Source organism: Lutra lutra, chromosome 7 (genome assembly GCF_902655055.1).
Source record: "Lutra lutra chromosome 7, mLutLut1.2, whole genome shotgun sequence".
Lineage (NCBI taxonomy): Eukaryota > Metazoa > Chordata > Mammalia > Carnivora > Mustelidae > Lutra > Lutra lutra.
Window position 1 is genome coordinate 104,755,969 of NC_062284.1, and position 24,182 is coordinate 104,780,150.

Here is a 24,182-nt window from a genome sequence, read left to right on the forward strand (position 1 = left end):
GACCCGTGCCTTTATGCCTGTAGGTAAGTATATCTGGGAAATAAATCCCTAAGTAAAATTTGTGACTCCAAACATGTTGTTTCACTAAGAATTTGTGACCTGATTTATTATTTCAACCAAAAGGTATTCAAGCAAGATTCATCATCATTAAGAGGGAATGGAATCAGGAGTGTTAATGATCTTCCTTCCCCAATGCCACACAGAAATGAAGTGAGAGCCTTGATCAGGAAATGGGGTGTGTGCGCACGTGTGCATGCATGCGAGTGTGTGTGTGTGTGTGTGTGTGTGTGTGATGTTAGAAGGTCAGAAGGTCAGGATAATTTCTATCATTTGAGGTCTAGTTACCCATTAAGACCTCTAGGAGAAAGGCTATCAAAAGCAGTAATCCACAAAGCTTCTCTCTTCCTTAAGGCTTTACGGCTCCCACCACCTCCACTGCATGCTGGCATGAAGTGGATGAAATTATGGCATGCCATAATATAGCAAGAGATAGATAGTTAGGATAGATCTCTTTTCTAAATCATAAACAGGGATCTGTGCAGAGAAAAAAATTCCCTCATCCAGATCTGAGACTTTGTATTTCTCAAGGGTATCCTTCGAGTCTTGAGAAAAGATAACAAGAAATTAGACATATCTGACACTTCTCCATCTTCAGAAGCAATTTTGTAGGCAGAGCCAAACTTTCCTGTAACATCCCACTGCAACTGTGAAACTCTCCCTGCTTAGCCAAGAATCCCCTGAATTTCAAGGTGCACGAATAAAGGAAGGGTCTGGGTGAGCCTAATGTTTGCATGAGATAAAATGTAAAACCCCATCTATTCTTTCTTTTCACAGGCACACCAAAAATTAAAATTACCCAGCATATTTTTCTAGCCAACTGCCAAAAACCTGAAATGGAGTTTTTTTTGTCTTGCTCTCGATTGCTGATGCTGGCTTCCTTCAAGGCAATTCAGGACAGCATCTGGCTTACCTCATGTTCCACTGAAATACAGGTTCTGAAAAGCAGCCTGAAGATGACATTCTGGGAAGAGGAACTCTGTTCTGGACGGCGGGGGAGGGACCAAGGAGGCCGGAGCAGGGGGAGGTGGTGAGCAGTGTTAATGCAAATGTATTCCCTGGGCTTAGTCGCTGGCAAACCCATTGGACACCCAGCCATTTGAATCAGGGCCAGCAAGTTTGGCACGTCTTCTGCTGGCGGAGCACAAGCCCAGCACAGCTTCCTGCTGCTGTTGGCATGTGTACAGCTGTCTTTCTTCATCTGACTCTCCACCACTGTGGCAGACTCAACAGGTGTTGCCAGGGACACAGTGTGTTGGGCAGCTGTCAACTTTCCATAATCATCTCTGTAGCATATCCCTTTCTATTCTTCCACCCTGTCTCCTCTCCCCCTCCACTCCCTGAACACCCCCGACCATTTGGGCCTTTGCAAAGGGCAGAGGTAGGCAAAGATTCTGATCAAGGTCATCTGGAAGGAGAAAGCCTACCTGGGCCTCAGTTCAAGTGAGATAGGATTTTTCCAAGACACAGGCTTTAAGGGTCCACCCAATGATCCTTTCTATTCTAGTTCATCCTCAACTGTTCAGCCTCAGTTTCCTCATCTGAAAAATGCAGAGACTATTTGCTGTCTATATCAATGAGATAGCATAGACAAAATACAAAAGCCCAGCTCTCAGTGATTCCTCTCCTCCCCCAACTCTTCTTGAATTTCATCCTAAAAACCCTAGGCTTTCACAACTGCCCTTGAATTCCAAAGATGTGAAGACTTGCTCTGTTCTAGGGCTTCCCTCCCGCCAAGGTTGGAGCCAGAAAACACACTGGCCCATGAAGTCTAGAGGAGATGCCAAATGGATGTTTCTTAAAAGCCAGGAATATACACTTATTTATATCATAGCCTTGCTTATAATTCCAAATGTTGGAAATCCCTAAATGTCCGTCAGCAACAAAGAGATAAGTAGCTGGACAAAGAAATGATGGCATTCTATGCAGCAGGTAAAATTAGATTAACTAATTAGATTAGACTCACTTCAACCTCATGAAGCCCATTATTATCATCATTACTTGCTGATGAGGAAACAGGGCATGGAGAAGCAGAACCCCTTTACGTGTACCAACACGAACAGATCTTACAAACAAGGCTGTGTGCAAAAAACAAGTTGGCAGAATAATACATGCATCCAATAATTGATGTGAAGTTCCAACATGCACAAGGAAATGTGTTAGTCACGAAGCCCATGGGCAGAAAATTATAAAGACAAGGACAGGAAGAATACGCACCAAGTTCGTGGCATCTTTGCTTCAGAGCGGGGGAGGGGGATTGGAAAGCACATAAGGGGATCCTACTTGTAGCTCTCGGGTCCCACGTATTTTATTTTTAAAAGGATAGCATGTTAAAATCAAATAGTTTTAGGTAATGCATACAATGTTCTTAAGTATGTTTTCCTCTGTAATTCATATGGTGAAACAATGTATGTGCAGAAAAGGGCATAAAATACATCTGTAAGGTTTTGCAAACAATTATTAAGCAAATGCCATGTGATTGCCACCCAGGTCAAGAAAAAGAATGTAAGAGCACTTGGGGAGCACCACGGATTTCCTTTCCCAGCTGTGGTGGCTTCCCGCCCCCCTCCCAGCGCTCATCTCCATCCTGAGCAGTGTGTTGCTGGTGGCCTGATTTCTCCCCCACGATTCCACCCCCCGTGTCTGCATCCTCAGCAATGGAGGGAGTCCAGTGATCCTGTTTCTGAACTGTAACAAGCGCAGTCCGTGCTCTTCTGTGGCCTTCTTTCTCGCAATGTTGTATTCATGAGACGCACGTGTGCTGTTCCTTGCTCATTGTCATTGTTGAATAGACTTCCACATTTAGTTATCCTTTTCATTCTTGATTGACACAGGGGGTGTCATCTCTACAATTTTTAAGCTCAAAAGAAAAGGTAGATACTTTGTCCGGTATATTGTGATACCCAGGAAAGAATATGTCCAGATATTTCCTCAGCTTATCTTCCAGAATGGATGAGAGTAGCTATCCTTGTTTAACCAAGAAAGACGTTTTCCTTTAGACTTATTATTGACTTCTTTTCTTTAGTTTCTGACTCACAAAGTCAACAGGTTGCTTTCCTTTGCTGCTTGATTTGCCTTTACCTTGTGAAGTTCTATAGTCCGGAGGGGACTGGCGAGGCCATAGTCTAACCCAAGGCCATTGTCTTACCCATGAGGAAACACGCATTGTGCCCTGCAGCTCATTTTAAAATACATTTTAGTAGCTCTGAGACTTGTAGATGGTAACTTGGTCCCTGGAATAGAAGTTTTAAATGTTCTATTGTCTCTGGCTGCTGGTAAATCGTATGTTTAAGAATAAAGCGTTGCCAGCATTTCTCTGCAGGGCAAATCTACTCTATATGAGTCCCATACTGAGTGCCACAAAGATGTTGCCAAACGTCTAAATGAATTTTCCCCCTCCTCATTATTAATTGCTATACGGAATCGCTTTTAAAAAACCACTCCAGGCCCCAGTAGTGGGGAGGGACGAGCCCACGAAACCCGCATTATTCTCCCAATACATTCTAGTAATAGGGCCAACTAGCAAAGGCGTTTCTTTATTGTAAGGACCTCAGCAATGCCGTAAAAAGCATCTTCCTGCTCTCCAATATTGCCATTAATATGTAAAAGCTTAAGCTTGCTAAAGGGATTACTGCACATCCTATCTGATGGTAAACCGGCATTGCAATGATTACATGTATCTTTTTGTCATTTTCTCGTAAAACATCTTAACTCTTGAGCAGTATAATTGGCCTCTTACTAATGTTAATGATTAAATCAGCATAGATGTAACACTCTGCTTTAAATGGAAGGCATGTGTGCCATCTCCAGGGTCTTGAATGTATGCTTTACAGCGTGGTCATTATATTCATTACATATGTGCGTGCCTGTGTACACACACATACGTACCCATATATGTTGTGTGTAGTAGATACAGATTATGCACAAATCTCACAAGTGGGTCATTGAGTATGATAGTCAGTAGGACACCCTTACTTTCAACCTTTACGGACCCATATATTCCAGCTCCTAGAGATAAACTAGCACCATCAGTCAGTGGTTCAATATCTCTACCACTCCCCAGAATCCAGCGCTCCAACAGTGCAAGAGGTTGCCCTTAGTCAACCAACATCTTAGCTGAGCCTTCAACAGGCTGTCCTGCCATTGAATCAGGCAGGCTACTGTCGGGGGTAAAGTACATGGTAACACTTTGGTCGTGAGTCTATTGTCACTGTTCTTTCTTTCTTTTGGTAAAAAAAAAAAAAAAAAAAAAAGGCCTCCGTAGCCCAAGGTAATTTGTGGGAGCTTCAGTGTTGATGGGTCAAAGGTAGTGCTAGCAGAGGCACTGCAAACAGGCAAGGCAAACTCTTACCCAAAGTATACATTGGATCTTGTAAGATCAACTACTGTCCCCTCTCAGGTGTCAGGGGTTAGATGTGCCTGAACGACCATGATGTGGCTTCTCTGAGGAATGGTGGCGGGTTAAAATTTCAGTGTTCATCTCTGTAGGTGGTGGGGTTGGACTCAGCAGTAGCCTAAGCTAGCTCAGACTTAACGAGAGGGACTCACATGACATTGGGCCATGTACAGTCTCAATCCCTTCTATTATGATCACTAATTCTGGGTCATTTAGCAACCCTCGGACGGCTAAGGAGAAAGGCTGATTAACATCCACTGGATGCATCAAATTCTTCACCTGTTTGCAAAAAGCATCTTCTGTGGAGGTCTGTCCCAACAGACTCAGGGGTGCATACATTCTGTGGCACACCCACAGGCTTTCTACCTACTTCTTCCCCAGACTTCCTTGTCAGCAGTCTTCCAGTTCTCTTCCTTCTAGAGCCCCTCACTAATCAGTCAAACTATTTGCCACGACCAGGAGCCCATGCACATACCACGTATATACCTCCACGCAGAGTGGACACAATGTACTTAGGATGCCTTAACTAGTAGTCTTCATTCCCTTCCTCCACTCCTGATGTTCAGTTTCTGCTGGTGTAGGTGGCTGGTCTGATGGGATAATCCAGACTCTCATCTTAAGGGACCCGAGTCCCTGGTTATCATGTTCTTCTCAGGCCCTAGTCCTGCACTTGTCCATTGATAGTTAAAATTGGACATGGAAGCACCAGAGATACAGCAGTGGGCATACTGAACACCAACCATGTTCTTCCCTGCCTGCTCCTGATAATTAACCATCTCATAGTGTCCTGCAAGTCAGACAGCCCTCCCTTGGCACCACCCTGAACTTGTCGCTAGTTGTGGTAACTGTATGTACCTTGCTTCTGATGTTTAAAGACAGCTAACTATAATCCCTCTTTGTTCTCAGAGAGCCCATTTCTGTAACAGCATCTCCACCATCATCCCTGACCTAAGCTGGGGAAGAGGACAGCCACCACTAAGCTGCTCAATGATGCTGGTGCCCCTTGCCTTCCCGCAGAATATAGAATATATTTGGCTGGTAGCAGTTTTTAAGATTTAAGTAGTATATCTATCTTTGCATACCCACTTCTTTGTGCCTTTTTAAACTTTCCTCTACCACCTGCCAGGCCAGTTCTGGTACTTCTCCACTTAGTGTGGCCATCCCTTTTCCCAAGCTTCTAGGAGCACTCCCAGCACTATATCAGCACAGTCTCTGGGGTCCTTTCTGGTCTATTAAATTTTAATTTTGCAAGAGATTACTTTCATTTCAAACTCTCCCTTACTTAATTTTAGGTTCTACTCTCTTGAGTTAGCAACTCCAGCAACCAGTCCCAAGCATACTAACCTGGCCATAGCGCCTTCTGTGTTTCGTCTGTCCTTCTTACTCAGCCTAGCATATCCCCAGTCTATGCTGAGATTATTGGTCTGGTTACCAGGAGGGGAGGTGGAGTGCAGGGAGGGAGATAAGAGGGAGATTACATGGTCTCTCAAGGCACCTGCATGAGTTGAATCTTCTGCATGTTCTCCAATCAAGGGGTTCCACTACATTCTGACAAGGAGGAAGGCCCCCTTCTATAGGCTTGCTGGCTTCAGGGAATTTGGAAGGTCCATTTTCAAACATATATACCTAGATAGCTCTATCTCAAATCACAGGGTCCCACTTGGACCTTGGTGTAAAGTTCCACTACTTTATGATTAAGTCCTGAGCCTGGCCCTCCATCTGCCTACACTTTGGCTGTTAGACGTTAGGGTCCACTGAAATGTTAACAAGCAGGCCCTTTGGCTTCTGTGTTTTGCCTCAAATTAGGTATTGATCACTGACTGGAGCCTGATCTTTTCTCCTTTCATCTTATCAGTGGCTCTCAACAAAGCCATACAATTCCATTGTCTTCATAGAATCCTTTCTCCCATGCCCCTTACACAATAGAGACATTGCACAAGACAGTACGTCCCCTTCAACTTGTCCCCCCACCCAACTTACCACTGGTGAAAGTGCTAACAATTGTACTGTGACTGCATGTGGGGGCTAGTCACACTCTACATACTGCCAGTGATAGAGTTATTGCTTGTAGGCTGGTGAGCATCCATCTCCAGAATCTACGTATTTTAGAGTCTGGTTCCTAGGACTCTTGTGGCATCAAGTATCTTACATTGGGCTCTCTGGAAACCCCAGCAAATGGGCATAAACTTGGGTGAGGTATTTCCCCAAATTAGGCACATCTCTGAGCTGTTAGCCAACAATATTGCCAACAGCAAGCTGTACTTGCTCCAGACAAGGGCCCTGGGAGAGCACCACAGTGTCTGCTACAGATAGTTTAAAGTTTCCACCTGATCTTCACTGTTCCTCAACCCCACTGACCCCATCTGCTTTTGGGGAATCCAGTTCCAAGGCAGTATACCACTCACTGAACTCAGCGTGGTTATACAATACAGCCACTACCAAGTTTATCAAAGATATGCGTGCCTCCCTCACCAGTGAATTTCTTATTATTAAAATGATGACAGTGTCTTTTAGACTCTCCCAGGGAATATAGTCAGGTGACTGGTTATGAGTTTATGCATCAGAAGTATATCCTAAAATTTGCACATCCTTGAGCCTTCTGACCCCTTCTTTTATGCCAAGGAACTTCTGCATCTCCACTTTGTTTCAGAAACCAGTTTCAAACCCAGATGTTAAGGAACAATCCCAATAAACTTTAGATTAGCTTTACAAGTACTCCAGGGTTTTGAATGTATGCTGAGTCCTGAGTTACGGGTGAAAATACCCATACCAATGAATTTAGACTTCTATTCCACCTCCTCGTCTAAAACCCTTGAGATCTTTTCTGCAAGGGCTCTCCCCTTTCCTGCCAGTACCTAAGAGCCAGTTCTTACTATTCCTTTGCAGATCTTATAGAAACTGAGCTAACGAAATTTATCAAGCCCAGGAATCAGTCATGGAACACTGAGGCAAGAGTATGGTTGCTGGAATTGAGAACAAAGTGGAAAGTTGGTGACAAGGGAAGGTAAAAGCAGGAGCTGCAGTTAGCCAGATTTTACCATTCAGAGGAGGAAATATCTAAAATATGTCACCACCTTGAGATGACCTTCTTTCAGTGCTCACAAAAACTCACTTCAGTGAAAATTCTCATTAGCCTTTCCTTTCCGCGCTATGTCTTCTCAGCTCTATCACTGAGCAGAAGTCCATTTAGCATAAATCAAGTACAGATTGGAGCTGTTATTGCAGCAAGAGCGACTTCAGATGCTGGGCTAGAGTTCCTTCATCTCCCCCAACTCAGAACTGAATTGGTTTCTGAGTCAACAAATGGACTGAGCCTAGATGGGGGTGGCTGGGGGACATAGAGGCATTACATAGAATGCTTATAGTCCTGGGGTAGGAAATAAGATAGAGCCTCCATTTACTTCTCAGCAACTCTACTTAGCACTTGGGTGCTCTCAAAGTTATGGAGCTTGCTAAGTTTCAATTACCCACTCATTTGTAAATCGGGGATGATAACAGCCATCTCAGTGCACTTCGGTGAGGACTTAGTAAAATGTTACATGTGGAGTACTTAGAATCATGCCCAGTGATTAACCAGTACTCAGTAAGTGGTAATAGTAACAGCAGTGGTAGCTGTTCTTACTATTAGGGTTGAAGATAAAGGAGTTGGAGAGCAGAGGACCAAGCTGTTAATTATAACTACTGCCAAGAGAATGGTAACCTCTGGCCAATGCAACAGAGGAACTCACAGGTCAATGCCTAGGGAACCTGGGGAAAGCTATAAATCCCCTGGGGACCTAGGCAACCTCAACAGCCCCCTAGCAGATGACAGAGCATGGCAGCAGAGTGGTGAGCACCACAGAACCACAGAGCAGATGTCAGGAGACTCAGAAGAAGCAACTCACATGCCATGAGCCCTGCTAAATTTAAATATATATGCAAAATTGGCAGGGAGGGAATAGCTGAGTTAGGTAGTTTAATACATGGTGGGATTGTAAACTGATATAAATCCTTTGGAAAGTGGTTGAGTAATCTATTAACCATCATAAAATGCTCATGACCCAATAACCCACTTCTGAGAAAGTAACCTAAGAAAATATTCCCAAATATAGAAAGATCTCTAAGTGTAAAAACTAATTCTGTCATATATCATATTATTTGTAGTAACAAAACATCAGAAGGAAACTAAATGTTCAACATAGTTATGTAAATATTCATGCCAATTATATGAAATATTATGCATTCATTTAATATATGTATCAAGTATTTATAATAACATTAAAATAAAACTTTCATGTTAAATAAAAAAATAGAATACAAAATGTGCACATATATTATAAGGAGTACATAAAAAAGAAGCAAAAACTTACTCAGGAAAACTACTGGAAGGAAAATCCACATGTCCTATGAAGCTTCTCTCTAAGGTCACGAGATATTTGACTAATGAATGGACGTAAATGAAGGACTTAATGTCCTAAAACCAGAACAGGAAACAGGTCTCTTCTCTTGTCCCAGCACCAAAGGCAGGGTAGCGGCTGCATACAAAACTGTCTTAGAAAGGATTCTAAACCCTGTGTCTGGCTCGACTGGAAAGAGGATCAGGATCAATTGGTAATGTCTGTCATGGGCAAATTTGAGGAGAGCGGTAAAAGTTGCTCAGAATATTTGCCATCCTCAGGTATGAGTCCTTTTCCAGATAATCACTGCAGCATAAGAAATGTGCGTTACCAAGTGAGGTTGTTGTGAAGGAGATCCCTCCACTGAGAAGAAAGTAGAAGTACATGACCATTCAGGGAAGACAGCTCATTCCAGCCCTGAGAATTATGAGTCAAAATATTTTAGGCCTTCATGGGGTTATCAAGGGAGAAGTCTTGGGGAAACGGGGAGCAGTAAGAAGGTTTCGGAGCCCCTCAAATATCACAACAGGTTATTTGATAGACTTGGCCCACAGGCCATCCAAAGAGAACTCTATGATTATGGATTCTTCACTTGGCCCATCATTCCAAAAGAAAAGTAGATAAAAGCGATTTCATACGACAGTTCTGAAGAAGCAATTTGCTTGTAAAGATCATGCCTGGAGCCTATCAAATTGCAGGTGTATTTGTATATCAGGTTTCACTACTTCCTGACCAGGTAGTAATCAGTCTGTACACTTGACCCAACCTGAGAGTCTCTGAACGTGAAACAGGGAGCCCTCCAGCATCCCTGAAGTTATTTACGTCATTGATATTCTTACCACTCCAGTCAGCATCAAGTTACTCAATTGAGCATAAATCTTTCCCTCTAAGTTCAGTCAAAGGCTAACTTCTTCAAAAGAAACTGTTGAAACCTGACATCATGTTTGGTTTGCATAAAACGTACAAACGTGCTCCCCACACTAAGTCTTTGGGTCAGGGTGGAATCAACACACATTTGAGTTCTGAGCAAAAGCTGGCCTGTGGCAGCTTGCTTGGGAAGTGAGGCTCACCGCAGCAGGTAAAACACAACAAACAATGTGACTTAAAATAATTAGTTCCCATGCTGAGCAATTCATACAGAGTTTTCCTACACCAGGTGCTTGAAGCTTTCTTTTAGATTAAAAAAAAAAAAAAATGGGCCTCCTGGGTGGCTCAGTGGGTTAAAGCCTCTGCCTTCGGCTCAGGTCATGATCCCAGAGTCCTGGGACCGAGCCCCACATCGGGCTCTCTGCTCGGCAGGGAGCCTGCTTCCTCCTCTCTCTCTGCCTGCCTCTCTGCCTACTTGTGATCTCTGTCAAATAAATAAATAAAATCTTTAAAAAAAAAAGAAGGACTGATGAGAGGAGGCTTGAGATACAAGTTGAGAAAGGAGGCTGGACTTTTCTGGCATATTATAAAGCAGAGCTGAAAAAAGCAAAAGCTGGCCTCTAGCTCTCAGACACACCAAAAGGCCATATGAAGCCAAAATTTCCTGTGAATAATTAAGTTTTACTCCATCTGGGTGTCTTTCAGTGGTCTAACCATTTCAGCTGGAAATTTTGTTCTATTTCCCAGTGCTCTCCAGTTGGGAGAGCTTGCTGTGATCTTTGTTACTACAGCCAGTATTTGTTTTGGTACTAAGGACAAATAAAGTTTTGGCAAAAACTTCGCCAGGCCAGGAGCTCTTGGGGAATGTTAGCGTTTGCCCACTGAGCTTTATTTGCCAGAAACATTTGGAGGAGTAGGACAGCCAAAGCAGCCAGAAGTATTTTTGCCTCAGGACTCATTTTAACCAAGAGCTGTCAGGCCCAAACACACAGAATTAGAACATGAAGTACAAATACACCTGGAGAGTTGTGACGACCCAAATAAATCTCAGGTTTCTAAAAGATACTTATTGTAAGGGCAATGATGTAAGTTACATTTCAGGTTCCCCATGAAACAAGGTCTCAAGGCCCCCTTTGCTTTTACTTTTTACAAAATAGGCACCTCTGATGGCAAGTAGTGTTGTTCCTTGACGTGTCCCAACCTACGTCTATTTTATGACTATATTGGAAATTGCTAGCTTCCAAACATACTTATTACACAGGAAAAGAATTAATCTAGGTCATCCTTAATTTAATAGAGTTTAGGAGCCCCGATGCCCATTCAGTTAATTAATATTGGAAAAAGAGTCCAAATATCAGCCATTTCTAAAAGCTCTTCAGCCTAATGAACAGAGAAAGATAAGCATTTCATTAGTGCAATGACGACTTGCATCTAATTCTTTGATGTGCCCTAGGTAAGCAACTCCGAATGCCATTACAAGGGCATTCTTGGAATATGGTTCCCAGCTGTCATAAACGGAAATGGCTCTCATGGCTTGTTTTTATTTTAATAACTTGATTCAAATAGATTCTGACTGAATTGACTGCATTTTCATATGAAAATATTGAGCAAAAATTATGCATCAGATAAGTTTTTCATACCACCTTAGTGCTGAGAGGTTAAGGTATTTAGAATTTCAGATACCAAAACTTGCCCTTGGGGAAGTCCTTCTATGATAACAGAAAATCTCAACAAACTTGGAGTAATGGAGCACGTTTAAGCCTGTTCTCCATTTCATTCCATCTGATGCTTGGCTCTAGCTGATTTTCTCCTGCAACAAGACTTTCTAGTTTTAGAATTCCTCTGCTAGTGAGTGAAGGAATAATAATCCATTCTAAAATAATCCATTCCATGTTGGAGAGTTGTAGCTTTAAACATTTTTTTACATACATTAAAGGCACCTGGGTGTCTTAGTTAAGTGATTGCCTTCGGCTCAGGTCATGATCTCAAGGTCTTGGGACTGAGTCCCACATCAGGCTCCCACCTCAGCGGGGTGTCTCTCTCTTGCTCTCTCTCTCTCCCATGCTCTCTTTCTCCAATAAATACATAAAATCTTTAATTTTTTTTAACATGCATTTGCTCCAAACCTTCTTCCCTGTGATCTCCACCAATTCATCTACACACTGTCTTGTGGAATCACACTGAAATTCCCCTTTCTCAGGATAATTATCCATAATATCTTTCTTCAGAGTTTCTCTTTTTAAGACCCCCTATTCCCATACCTCCCTTCTGGTTCAAACCCTACCACCTCCTTAGCTGGCTGACCTTGGTAAGAGAGCTGGTATCATTTTAAGTAACAGATTGTTTATTGGTTTTTTCTAGTGAGAACCATAATACCAACAACTTGCAGGACTGTCATAGGACTACATAAAGTATCAAATGCAGTATATGCCCGATAAATGTTGACTTTCCCTTCTCATCTTCAAGTGAGACACCCATAACCAAATAAGATGAAATACAGTGTTTGGGACACTCTCCTTCTATTCACATCATGGGCCAATACCTTCACCAAAGGCTGGTGTTTTCTGCAGCTGTGTCACACAGATGACTAATGTTGTGTGTTATGGACTGACTGGTGTCCCTCCAAAATTCATATGTTAAAGTCCTCACATCTAAAGTAGCTATGTTTGTAGAGGTCACTAAGGTTAAATGAGGTCATGGGGGCCCTAATGGGATAGGATTGGTATCTTTATGAGAAGAGGAAAAGAGACTAGCTCCTTCTCTCTCTATGCCTCAGAGAAAAGCAGTGTGAGGCTGCAGTGAGAAGGCGGCCATCTGCAAGCCGGCAAAAGAAACCTCACCAGAAACTGAATTGGCTGATACCTTGATGACAGACTTTTAGCCTCTAAAACTGTGAGAAAAATAAATGTCTGCCATTGAAGCCACCAACTCTAAGGTGTTTTGTGACGGCAGCCTCAGCAGACTAATAGAAGTCATCTGTTGTCAATCACCTGCCATGTCTACATTTTCCCTCCTCATATGCGGCTGTGAAGCCATGTCTACTTAATAAACCTGAAGCATCATGAGAGACAGAGAGATGGGGAGACTTGCTCTTCATGAAGGCAAGTGCTAGACACCACCTTTTAAATGCTTCGTGAAGAACTCTTTCCATCAAATTTAACAGAATCTTACCCACGGTTCGTGTCAGCTCATCACGTTACAGTTGGTAGAAGGACACAATTATGAAAATTTGGAATCATACTGGCTCATCTCCAGGCTTCTGAAACTTCCTTATCTCTTCTTTTTTTTTTTTTCTCTCTCTGAGGAATAATAATAATAGCAACCATTGCTAGGCATCATGCTAAGGGTTCTGGACGGACTAACTGACTTAATCTTTCTGTGCCTCAGTTTTCTCACCTATAAGATGTGGACGATAGTAATAATCCCTGTCTTATAAAGCTGCATAAAGATTAAGTCACTTAGCTAAAGTCACATAACTAATAAGTGGGAGAGGCCAGATGCCACCTAGTTATAGGACCTTGAGCAAGTTACTTGACCTCCTTGTGCCTCAATCTCCTTATCCATGAAATGAAGACAACAACAGTACCTACCACATAGGGCAAATACGAGGATTAAATTACTTAGTATGTGCAAAGTTCTTAGAGTACGCACACTGTCCTATAAATCACGAAATTCAGGCCTGGCCCGAGGCCTCGGCTAGAACCATCAGCTACCTGAGGGCAGGAAACTCTTTGTCTTATTCACTGCTCTATTCCCTACTCCCAGTGTGTTACCTGACATGCAACAGTCATTCCCTGAGTATTTGCTGAATCAGTCAATGGCAGGTACCCAGTAGTTAAAAGTTGTGAAAGAAAGGTAAAGAATAAGAGAACAGAAACTGGGTAGGGGCTTGAAGTTCCTTTTATCTCCACCTACTAGGCTTCCAGTTTTCTCATTTCTTATGTTCTCTCTATGGGCCCAAGGGTGTTTCTGGGAAATCCCTCCCTCACTGGAGAGGGACAGCAAGTGGCCCAGTCGTGTACTCTATGTCTTCCCAAACCTCCTCTCAATGTCCAACCACACTGCGGTCTTTCCTGTTGAGCTAAAGTGCCATGAGGACTGGGGTCTTACTCATTCTGCTTACCCTTGGGTCTCCAGGGCCCTGCCCATAGAAGTTGCTCAATAAATAGTTGTGAAAAAAGAAACAAGAGGAGGCGGGAGAGGCCAGGATGAGGAAGGAACCTAGAGAGAGAAGAAGGGAAGGAGGGAAATAATACAGGGTCTCTGGGAAGTTCTGTCTGGGAGGAAGGGTGCTCTGGTGGAAAAAGCAAGGAAAGGAATGACGTAAGAACAGAGCAGTTGGTATATAATTCATCTAGATTGAGACACCTGAATTTATTGTAAACAGTTATCTCCAATGTTTGAGATACCTGAATTTATTGTAAACAGTTATCTGTTCTTTGATATTCACCTCAGTATCACGGGTTTAAGTTCATCATCGCCAATGTTTGATCTCCTTTTTGACCTGACGATGATCATGTTCCCTGATTCTGGATTTGGCCAAAAATGCACATGTGGCCTGAAGATTAATGATGCAACACATGGCATAAACTCTGCTCCCCATGAGAAATGCCCTAGAGGAGTGCAGATATGGGGAGGATTGTTGTACACCTGGGAGGTCCAGAGAGTCTCCAGGTAGGAGGATGGAAAAGCCAGCCCAAGATGGAGGCAATGGAGGCATTGACCGAGAGCCAACAAAGGTGAGGAAACAGGGACCTCAATGATCAGCCTCCCAGAGGATGACACCCAGGGACAAATTTATGATTGTGAAAATGAGATAAGGATGTGAAGCGTGGCTAATACTGGGCATTACTTTGAGCCAAAAATTGTGCTCAATGGTTAATGATATATTAACTTCTATTGATATATAGTATAACTATATGTAGGTATGTATGTATATATGTACCATATATAATAAGAAGGGACTGTGTCAGGGGCACCTGGGTGGCTCAGCGGGTTAAGCTGATGCCTTCGGCTCAGGTCATGATCTCAGGATCCTGGGATTGAGTCCCACGTTGGGCTCTCTGCTCGGCAGGGAGCCTGCTTCCCTCTCACTCTCTCTGCCTGCCTCTTTGCCTACTTGTGATCTCTCTCATCAAATAAATAAATAAAATCTTTAAAAAAAAAAAAAGGAAGGGATTGTGTCAGAGAGGGGTGAGCTAATTTGCCTGTGATCATTCAGTGTATATGTGGCAGAACCAGGGTATGAGGATATGAGGATATGGACCAGGAGCAGAGACCCGCCATGGTGGCCACAGCGCCCATGGGCCAGCATTGGCCGAACTGGGGCCTGAAAACAGACCAGAGCCCCCACATACTCCAGAGCCTCTTTGGGTGACCTTTCAAACGTTTGGAACTGATCATTCAATGGCTCAAAATAACAACAACCAAAAAAACCCACAAAAAACCCCAAACCCAAACAAAAAAAACCTTCCAGAAAAGGCAGTACTATTTGGATATGGATTTTAAGCCTTGTTGGAGTAGAAAGGAAGTTTTTAGCAATCACAGGCCAATCTTTATTTTAGAGGACAGAAATGAGGCGGCCATGTCTTGGTGGCCCATGGCCACATATGGAGTCAGTCGTGTCACGTGGAGCTCGGGCGCCGGAAGTCTAGCTGGGCATTCTTCCACATCACCACACACATGCAGATGCCTCCAACAGCTCTCTGCTCGTTTGCCTTAACTTTTCTAAATTACTAAACAGGATGGCTTATCTATGGATTTCAAATGAGCTATATAGAGGTGAAGTATATCCATCTTAATTTCCACACGGGCTGTGTTTTGGACAGATACTTAGAATTCCGAACGAGGGTGCATCCTGGCGACGTTCAGCTAGATGGAAACAGAAGCAAACAAACAAAAGGAAGGCTTCAGAACTGACCTCGCAGCTGCAGGGGGAGAATGGCTTTGAGGCGGTTAGCCCCAGCGAGGAAGGGCGAGGTGAAGCCGCGTGTCTACACCCTACACATACATATTCAGACGCTTTGTCAAAAAAGCTCAGAGCTGGAGCATTTCAATTAACAAAGTGGGATGGTTTACCTGATAAAATGCTCCCTGTGTGAGTGTAATTACATATTTATACCCCACAGAGATTTTTTAATTTCTGTTTGGTTTGTTTGCCTTGAAAGTGTTTGTCCCTGGAAGTGTTCTTGATGTGCAATTTTAAAGCAGTATTGGCCAACTGTGTGGCTTGTTTTCATTTTAGATTCATTACAGTGTGAAGATGATGCGTTTCCCCCTGTCTACACACAATATTGATACTTGCACAGAAGACAATGCATCAAGGAATAGGAAAAGCATTAAAGGAATACTGTCAAGTACCTGTCTTCTGGTTCTCCCCTAGTACTGCTCTCTTTTTCACCCACCCGAGGCTGCTAATTGAATCTAAATGCTTGACAATATGTTTTCTTTCTTTGCGAGTTTCCTTGTTTCTGTCTTCTGTTCGTAAAGCTTTTCCTTCATCCCTCTCCACCCTCCCCATCCATAGAGCAAAGAAAGCTGAAAGCATGGAGTTCCTTTCTGCAGCTCTCTGCCCCTCCCTTTCCTGATGAATACACAGACACACAGATACGGACTGCCAATTAATTGGGGTTGCTTTCATTCCACCACTAAGTGGCAGAGCCCCTGCTATGTTCTGGGTACCACTGATAGGCTTTGGGTATACAGAGATAAGTCTTAGTCCCTGATGTCACTGATCTATGTGCTAGCAGAGAAGCCAGGTGTGGAGAGAAGCAATTACAGCCTCGCAGAGCAAGTGCTGTAACCAAGCTATGCACGAAGTACAGTGGTGGCATCATGGACATGGAAATTAATTCTGCCCAAGGCAGGCTTCATGGTGGAGGAGGTGGGCCCCCCACAGACATGAGAACTTACCAATTGTTCAGACCAGTGATAAAGCCCTGAAGAAGACCAACATGGTCCTTGAATTCATTCTCTTAGGAGGGAGCAGACATTAAAGAAGAGAACAAAGAAGATAATTGCAGATTGTGGTAAGTGGTGTGAAGGAAATAATGATAGAGATGTAGGGAAGGCCTCTTTGAGGTAATGTTTAAGTTATGACCTAAAAAAGGAAGGATGACAAGGAGCTATTCACATGCAAAGCTAAGGGAAGAGCAAGTACCAGGCCCAAAGAGGCTGGAAGAGGCAAGAAGCATTGGGGAGGTAGGTCTTGCTGGGTACAGCAAGGTGGACAAAGCGAGGGACTTAGCTGGAACCAGGTCCCAGAGAGCCATCGAGCCCATGGTAAATGTTAGGTAAATTTTATTCTCAGAAATAGAGATCAGGGTGCCTGGGTGGCTCAGTGGGCTAAAGCCTCTGCCTTTGGCTCAGGTCATGATCCCAGGGTCCTGGGATCGAGCCCCGCATCAGGCTCTCTGCTCAGCAGGGAGCCTGCTTCCTCCTCTCTCTCTGCCTGCCTCTCTGCCTACTTGTGATCTTTGTCTGTCAAATAAATAAATAAAATCTTTAAAAAAAAAAAAGAAATAGAGATCAAAACCATGATGAGATATCACCTCACACTTAATCAAGAACGGCTATCACCAAAAAGACAAGGGATAACAAGTGCTGGCGAGCGTGTGGAGGAAAGGGAACCCTTGTGCGGGGTGGGCGGGAACGCAAACTGGTGCAGCCACTGTGGAAAACAGTATGGAGGTTCCTCAAAAAAATTAAAAATAGAACTGCCATATGATCCAGCAATCCCTCCTCAGAGTAGACATCCAAAGGGAATGAGAACGGGATCTTGAAGAGATATCTGCATTCCCATATTCATTGCAGCACTATTCACAACTGCCAAGATATGGAAATGACTTAAATGTCCAACATCAGACGAATGGTTGAAGAAGGTATGATATATATAAATATACAGCCATGAGACAGAAGGACATCCTGCCATTTGCAACAACGTAGACGGGCCTTGAGAACATTATGCCAAGTGAAATAAGTCCCACAAAGAAAAACAAATACTGTATGATCTCATTTACATGTGGAATCTAAAAAAGTTGAACCCATAAAAACAGAGTACAGTGGTGGTTACCAGGAGCCAGGGAGTGGGAGAAATGGCGAGATGCTGGTCAAAGTAAAAACTTCCAGGAATAAAATGAGTAAGTTCTGGGGTTATACTATACAGCATAGTGATTATGGTTAATAATACTGCATTATATACTTGAAAGTTGCTAAGAGAATAGATCTCTTTTTTAAGATTTTCTTTACCTATTTGACAGAGAGATGAGAGCACGAGCATGGGGAGGAGCGGTGGGAGAGGGAGAAGCAGGCTCCCCGCTGAGCAGGGAACCCAATACGGGCTCCATCCCAGGACCCTGGGATCATGACCTGAGCTGAAGGCAGACGCCTAACTGGCTGAGCCACCCAGGCGCCCCAAGAGAAAACAGACCTTAAATGTTCTCACCACAAAACGAAATGGTAATTATGTCATGTAGTAAAGTATTAGTTGACACTATGGCGATAAACATTTTGCAATACCTAATGTATCAAAGCAACGCATTGTCCTCCTTAAACTTGCACAGTGTTATTTGTCAGTTATATGGCAATAAAGCTGGAAAAAATTTTACATTACAAAGGTTTTATTCCCAGAAAAAAAAAAAGTCATTGAAGAATTTCAACCAAAAGAATGACATGATTTAGGTTGTTAAAAGATCAGTTTGGTTACTTTACAGAGAATGGGTAAAGGAACAATAGTTGAAATGATAACAAAATTGAGAAGGTAACTTGGTTAATTCATTGGTTAATGTCTATCCTCTCTAACAGACTGTAAGCTCCAGGAGGACAAGAGCAATGTAACAACATATGCGGTAATACCAGAAACACAGTAGCAACTCAAGAAATAATTACTGAATGAACGACCGGCACTCTGAGTCAAAACCAGCCTATGCAAAGACAAGGGAGCTGACTGACTTTACTGCTCGTCACAGACCAGAATACTGTCCATTCTGAAAGATGGAATTTGTGCAATGAATTCAGCCAACAGCATTCCCATACTTGCCCAGGAGGAAACAACCCTGCCCTGTGCTTCCCTCGTGCAGCTCACCCCATTCACTCACATTTAGCAGGATGCTCAGGGGAGGAGTCTGCCTGCAGGAAAGAAGCAATCCACCCATGAAGTTGTGTTGGCCGAGGAAAGACAGTAATTGGTGCCACTGAATGCCCAGCACTGGGCAGTGGGAAAGAATGAGACCAAAACATGAAAAGAAGAAATACACTGTTAAGAGACGTAGAGAGACCAGAGCAGGCTTCATCTTTGAGGTCCTGGATCTAGCAATCCCTGCCTTCCAGGTAACACGAGCAGAGTTTTGGGGATAATCTAATTGAAGTTGGAATTCTTTTTATTACAACTGAAGAGTTATGATCAGGGGCTCTCCCTGGCTTCATCCAATTCTCCTGCTCTGGGAATCTAGAACAGAAGCAGTTTGCTGGTAGGCAGAGAGCATCAGTGGAACATTTGGAGGTCAGGTTTCAACTCTAGCTGCAAGCCAGGGAGACAAACGCCACACAAAGTTATGTCGACAGTCTTTGTATTAGGTCTCTGAATTTCTGGCATTCTATACTCACAGGCTGGCCTCTTTCATCACAGCCTGGCCTCTTTCATCACAGCCAGGAGAGCCACATACAACAGCACATCCATGGAGGACCTTTGCTGATTACTCAGAATATTTGGGCTCTGAGTCATTTCTTAGGGTATCACCATTAAGTGCAAGAGTATAACCGCTGTTTTGAAATAACGGTGACAGCTCACGGTCAAGGCCTGTTCTCTAGGAGCCACCATATTGAGATTCTGCCCCTGACTGTCATCGCGATCTCGAACAAATTACCCTCTGCTGTGTGCCCCTTATTCCCATAATTTTCCTAAACTGTTTTTTTTTAACTTTTAATTTCCCTTCAAATACAGTGAACATGCCATTTGATGTTCCAGTAAGCTCCCACTGGGTATTATGGAGTCAAGTTGAAGATTTCCTCACTATTCATTGTTTACAGACATAAAAATAATCAGCAAAATAAAAACATATGCCAAAGAGGAGAGAGCTTTGCTTTGGGATGTATTGTGAACCAGACAAGGGGCTCCTCTTCATTACATCTTTATACAATGGGCTCAGGATTTAGTTTGAATTTAGATGCTGAGGACTCATAGAGTATAAGGCACACTCATATATGGACACTGAAACACCATCTACTTTTCTCTTGGTATCCAGGCTATGATGTCATTTTAAATAGTGGTGTGTGAAGTTCAAATGCTTAAGATGTTTGCTGTATAAGTCAATCAATAATAATAATAATAATAATTGCATATTTATCCACTAGGCTACCTGGAATATAGTTGTGTTATTTTACTCAGCATTCAGGGAAATGCAGGGTTTTCATTTTCTCTCTCTTTTTGGAAGGAAGCATACTGCTGAGACTATTAAGGAAAATGCAAATCTCCTGGCTGTTTGGGAAGGCTCCAAAAGAGTGAAAGTGAGCAGTTGTTACCAGCAGTGTTTGGATGAAAATGTAAAATCTTTGTCTTTAAAAATGTTTGTTTAACTGAGGAGAGTTTACACAGCTTGTAGAGAATTATAGTGGAAGAAATTACATTTCGATTGTACCGTCATCAGTTTTCTCCACCTGCCAGTTGTCCCCATTGTAGTCTGCTGGGGCATTAGTGATGCTTAAAATGATCAAAGAAATGATCAGAGAGAAATAAACACACACACACACACACACACACACACACACACAGAATCGTTCTTATTAAGATGGGAAAGAATAGATTTAGTTCAAAATGGGAATTTGCATCCCTCCTGGGCCACACACATTCAGAATAATTTCTTCTAAAATGAATTTGTCGATCAGATGTACATTCTACTTTCCCCCTGCCCGTGACTAATGAACAAGGCAGAGAACATTTAGAAAGTTCCTCAAACACTGGCTCTTTGGAAAGCACAGAACTCTAGACCTTGTACATGCTCAGTAAATATTCGTTGACTAAATTTTTATTTTTATTTTTATTTATTTATTTATTTTAAAGATTTTATTTATTTATTTGACAGAGAGAGATCACAAGTAGGCAGAGAGGCAGGCAGAGCGAGAGGGGGAAAGCAGGCTCCCTGCTGAGCAGAGAGCCCGACGTGGGGCTCAATCCCAGGACACCGGGATCACGATCCAAGCCGAAGGCAGAGGCCTTAATCCACTGAGCCACCCAGGCGCTCCAACGTTGACTAAATTTTTAAAAGGAATGTTTACCTAAACTAGTGATCAATTAGTGATTAATGATCAGTTAATGGATTTAAGTTCTTTTTGGGAAAAAACTCTACTTGAAGCAGAAGTAAGGTAATGCATGTCTAGGTTTCTTTGTAACATTTTCCCCCAGATCCTACCTTCAGCCAACCCTAGATACAGACACCACAGGTAAACACCAATTAATAATGGGTGAGCCAGAATGGAACAGAACGGCCCCTCTGTTCCAAGTTTCTAGAGTCTAGTCATGATACTCTTGTTAACACTCTCTTCCTCTCATATTAACATAGAAACCATAAATCCCAGAAAGTGTATCTACTCCTTATCATACTGAGATGATAATATGGAAGGATAAAAGAATACCACAGCAGTCTGTCAAATTACAATTTATGAGGCCTCTGTTGGTTCCTAAACCAGACCGTTGGGTTCATGTGGGGAAGCTTTTCTTTAAAAAGCTCAATATTCTTGGGCCCACCCTAAAAAAAGAAAGAAAGAAAAAACCCTGAATATTGGTGACACCGGAGATCTATTTTTTTTTTTTAAACTTTCTTTCTTGAGATCGGCCACATCTGGGATCTATTTCTTCACATTGTGACAGTGGGGTCCCTAAGAAGCATCTCAGCACAGGGAACATTTAGATGCGAAACAAGAAGACAGGGGTGTCTTCCAAGAAAACCTTTGGTTTCCTGCTTAGCAGATGTTTAGCCTACTGAGAGGCTGATGACGAGATTCTAGATTCATTCACTTGACACTGATGGCTCTGCAATGGCTGGGAAAACACTGAGTTGTTTTGAAATAAGCACCTTTCTACTCTATCAAGGTCAAACCTTTTACTTGATGTACTTAACTAACCATGTAAAATATTACATCAGCAAGCCTACGAGGCACTTAGAGATATATTCACATTTGCATAATGTCCTCTGTAAGTTAGTCTTTGGTCCTTAAGGGTGTTTAGAATAACTGCATGCGAGAATATACTTAATCCAATCTCATTTTAGCTTTTGCTCTTTTAAGATTTCAAAATTAATAAATCCTCCTGATACTCCAAATTACCATGAGCTTTTATAAGCATAACTTTGTAACTTTAACCCATTTATGAACATACCCCACAGGCAAATGTACTAATGAATAAGAAATAACATTAGAAGTTTAAAAGATGGTCTCTTTATGAAGTAATGTAAGAAAATCCTGTTAGCTGGATCAAGTACAAAAGTGCGATTTCTTAAAAAATAGAAAATCCGTCACAAAATTACATGTAATTACAATAACCAAAGCATAGAAAGTAAGAATAGTTGAAGTACCATGCATTATTTAACTTAGTACATGTTATCACTTGCTTGCATATGGATGAAAGCAGGAAGAAGGGGACTGACAAACTCTCTGCCTGTGGCTACAGAAATTGTGGTATTTGTGCCTGACTTCCCGGTATGTGAATTCTTGGCCAAACCTATCAACACACCTGACAGGTAGACTGTGCTTCCAGCAGCTTCCGTCATGACCTGCCAGCCCCCTCTCTGCCTTCACGCCGTTCTCCCTGCCTGTCTCCTTATAAGAGGCCTTTACTACAGAGTAAAGGCCAGGCCAGCTGTCTCCTTCCAAGCCAAAAGAAATGCAAAAATCCAGCTTGATCAACAAAGTAGACTTTTCCATTGACCGGGCAACAAAATTATGAGCCACAGATAGTCATTATAGGCATGCTTACAAGTGAACTGTCAGCTTTCAAACCATTCTGCAGTGATTTTGCTCACTACAAAAATATCATAACTATCATATTGCCAAAAGGCCTATGACACATACCTCTATTTTACTGATTAGGACACCCGGACACCGGGGGGATAAATCACTTCCCGATGTCACACAGCTGGTCCCTGCCTGAGCAGAAAATAGAATTTAGATTTGCTGAGATTCCAATCACCTATGGTTTACTGCAATGATATCCAAAAAGAGGATGGAATGTCACCATAAAGAATTAGAAAGGAATTTTGTGAAGAACAAGAAATGATATTATTAGGTAAGTTAAATACAGAGCAGGTACCCAGCCTGTGGACTGTCAAGGGTCTTGAATGTTACTTGTGGCTGAGATCACCAGGAGCAGTCTAGTACCAGAGAAGGTGGAGAAGTAGGGATCCAGGGGATGGGTCCAGATGGGAAAAGTGGAAGCTGACTTTGCAGGCCATTCCTGGAAGAGACACTCTCTTACATCGCTGACAACCTCTCTAGAAAGGACTTTGGCAATCAAAAGTTTTTTAAAAAAATCTTCTTTTTTAAAAAAAGATTTTATTTATTTATTTGACAAGAGAAAGCAAGATCACAAGTAGGCAGAGAGGCAGGCAGAGAGAGAGGAGGAAGCAGGCTCCCAAGGATCCCAAGACCATGAAATCATGACCTGAGCCAAAGGCAAAGGCTTAACCCACTGAGACACCCTGGTGCCCCAAAAGTTTGTATCCTTTATGTTTAAGTAAAACTGAAACATGGATAAAAATATATGTTGAAAAGCTAACTGCAGACTTGTTTATATGGTGAAAAATTAGGAATAGTTTAAATATCCAGCAATAGGAAAATAGTAAAGTAAATGATGGTAATTTCCTGGGATAAAACATTTAATGTCATTGGCAAGTGCTTTCTCTATAAAATTGAATGAAAAAAAATCAATTTAATGAGATGATCTCATAAATTACATTAAAATGTTAATAGTGATTTTATCTCTGAATGGTAGGGCTATGATGGGGTTTATTTTCTTGCCATTTTTGATAATTTCAAAATTCTCTAGAATAAGCACATATTACTTTTATAATCAGAAACACAATGAATTTTTAAAAATTGACACTCTGTGTTCTTTTACTCTGTTGATGGAAAGGTGGATTAGCATGATTTAGAGTGTAGGAGTATTTGTAAGGACAGTTCACTGTAGTATTATTTGTAGAAGTGAGAATTTAAGAAAACATAAATGTCTACCAGCAGGGAATGGGCAAGTAAATTAATAATTATTATTACTATTATAACCTCTGTTTTTATTGGTAGGTAAAATTTACTGGTTCTTACATGCGGTACATGCCATTCTTAGCACTTCAAATGATTCTTAGGGTTTTTAAAAAAAATATTGTATTTATTTATTTGAGAGAGAGACAGAAAGAGTATGAGCATGGGGAGGGGCAGAGGGGGAGGGACAAGCAGACTCCCCGTTGACCAAGTAGAGTCTAAGGTGAGGTTCCATCCTAGGA

General features: G+C 42.3%; 1 long non-coding RNA gene across 1 annotated transcript in view; it reads right to left on the bottom strand.

The window, feature by feature from the left end:
• Window positions 1–22,830, bottom strand: part of LOC125105577 (uncharacterized) — a 45,357-nt gene extending 22,527 nt beyond the window's left edge. The window contains exon 1 of the long non-coding RNA XR_007128949.1: window positions 22,759–22,830. This is a non-coding gene — a long non-coding RNA (uncharacterized LOC125105577). The remainder of the gene's footprint in view (window positions 1–22,758) is intronic.
• Between the last annotated feature and the right edge of the window lie 1,352 nt (window positions 22,831–24,182).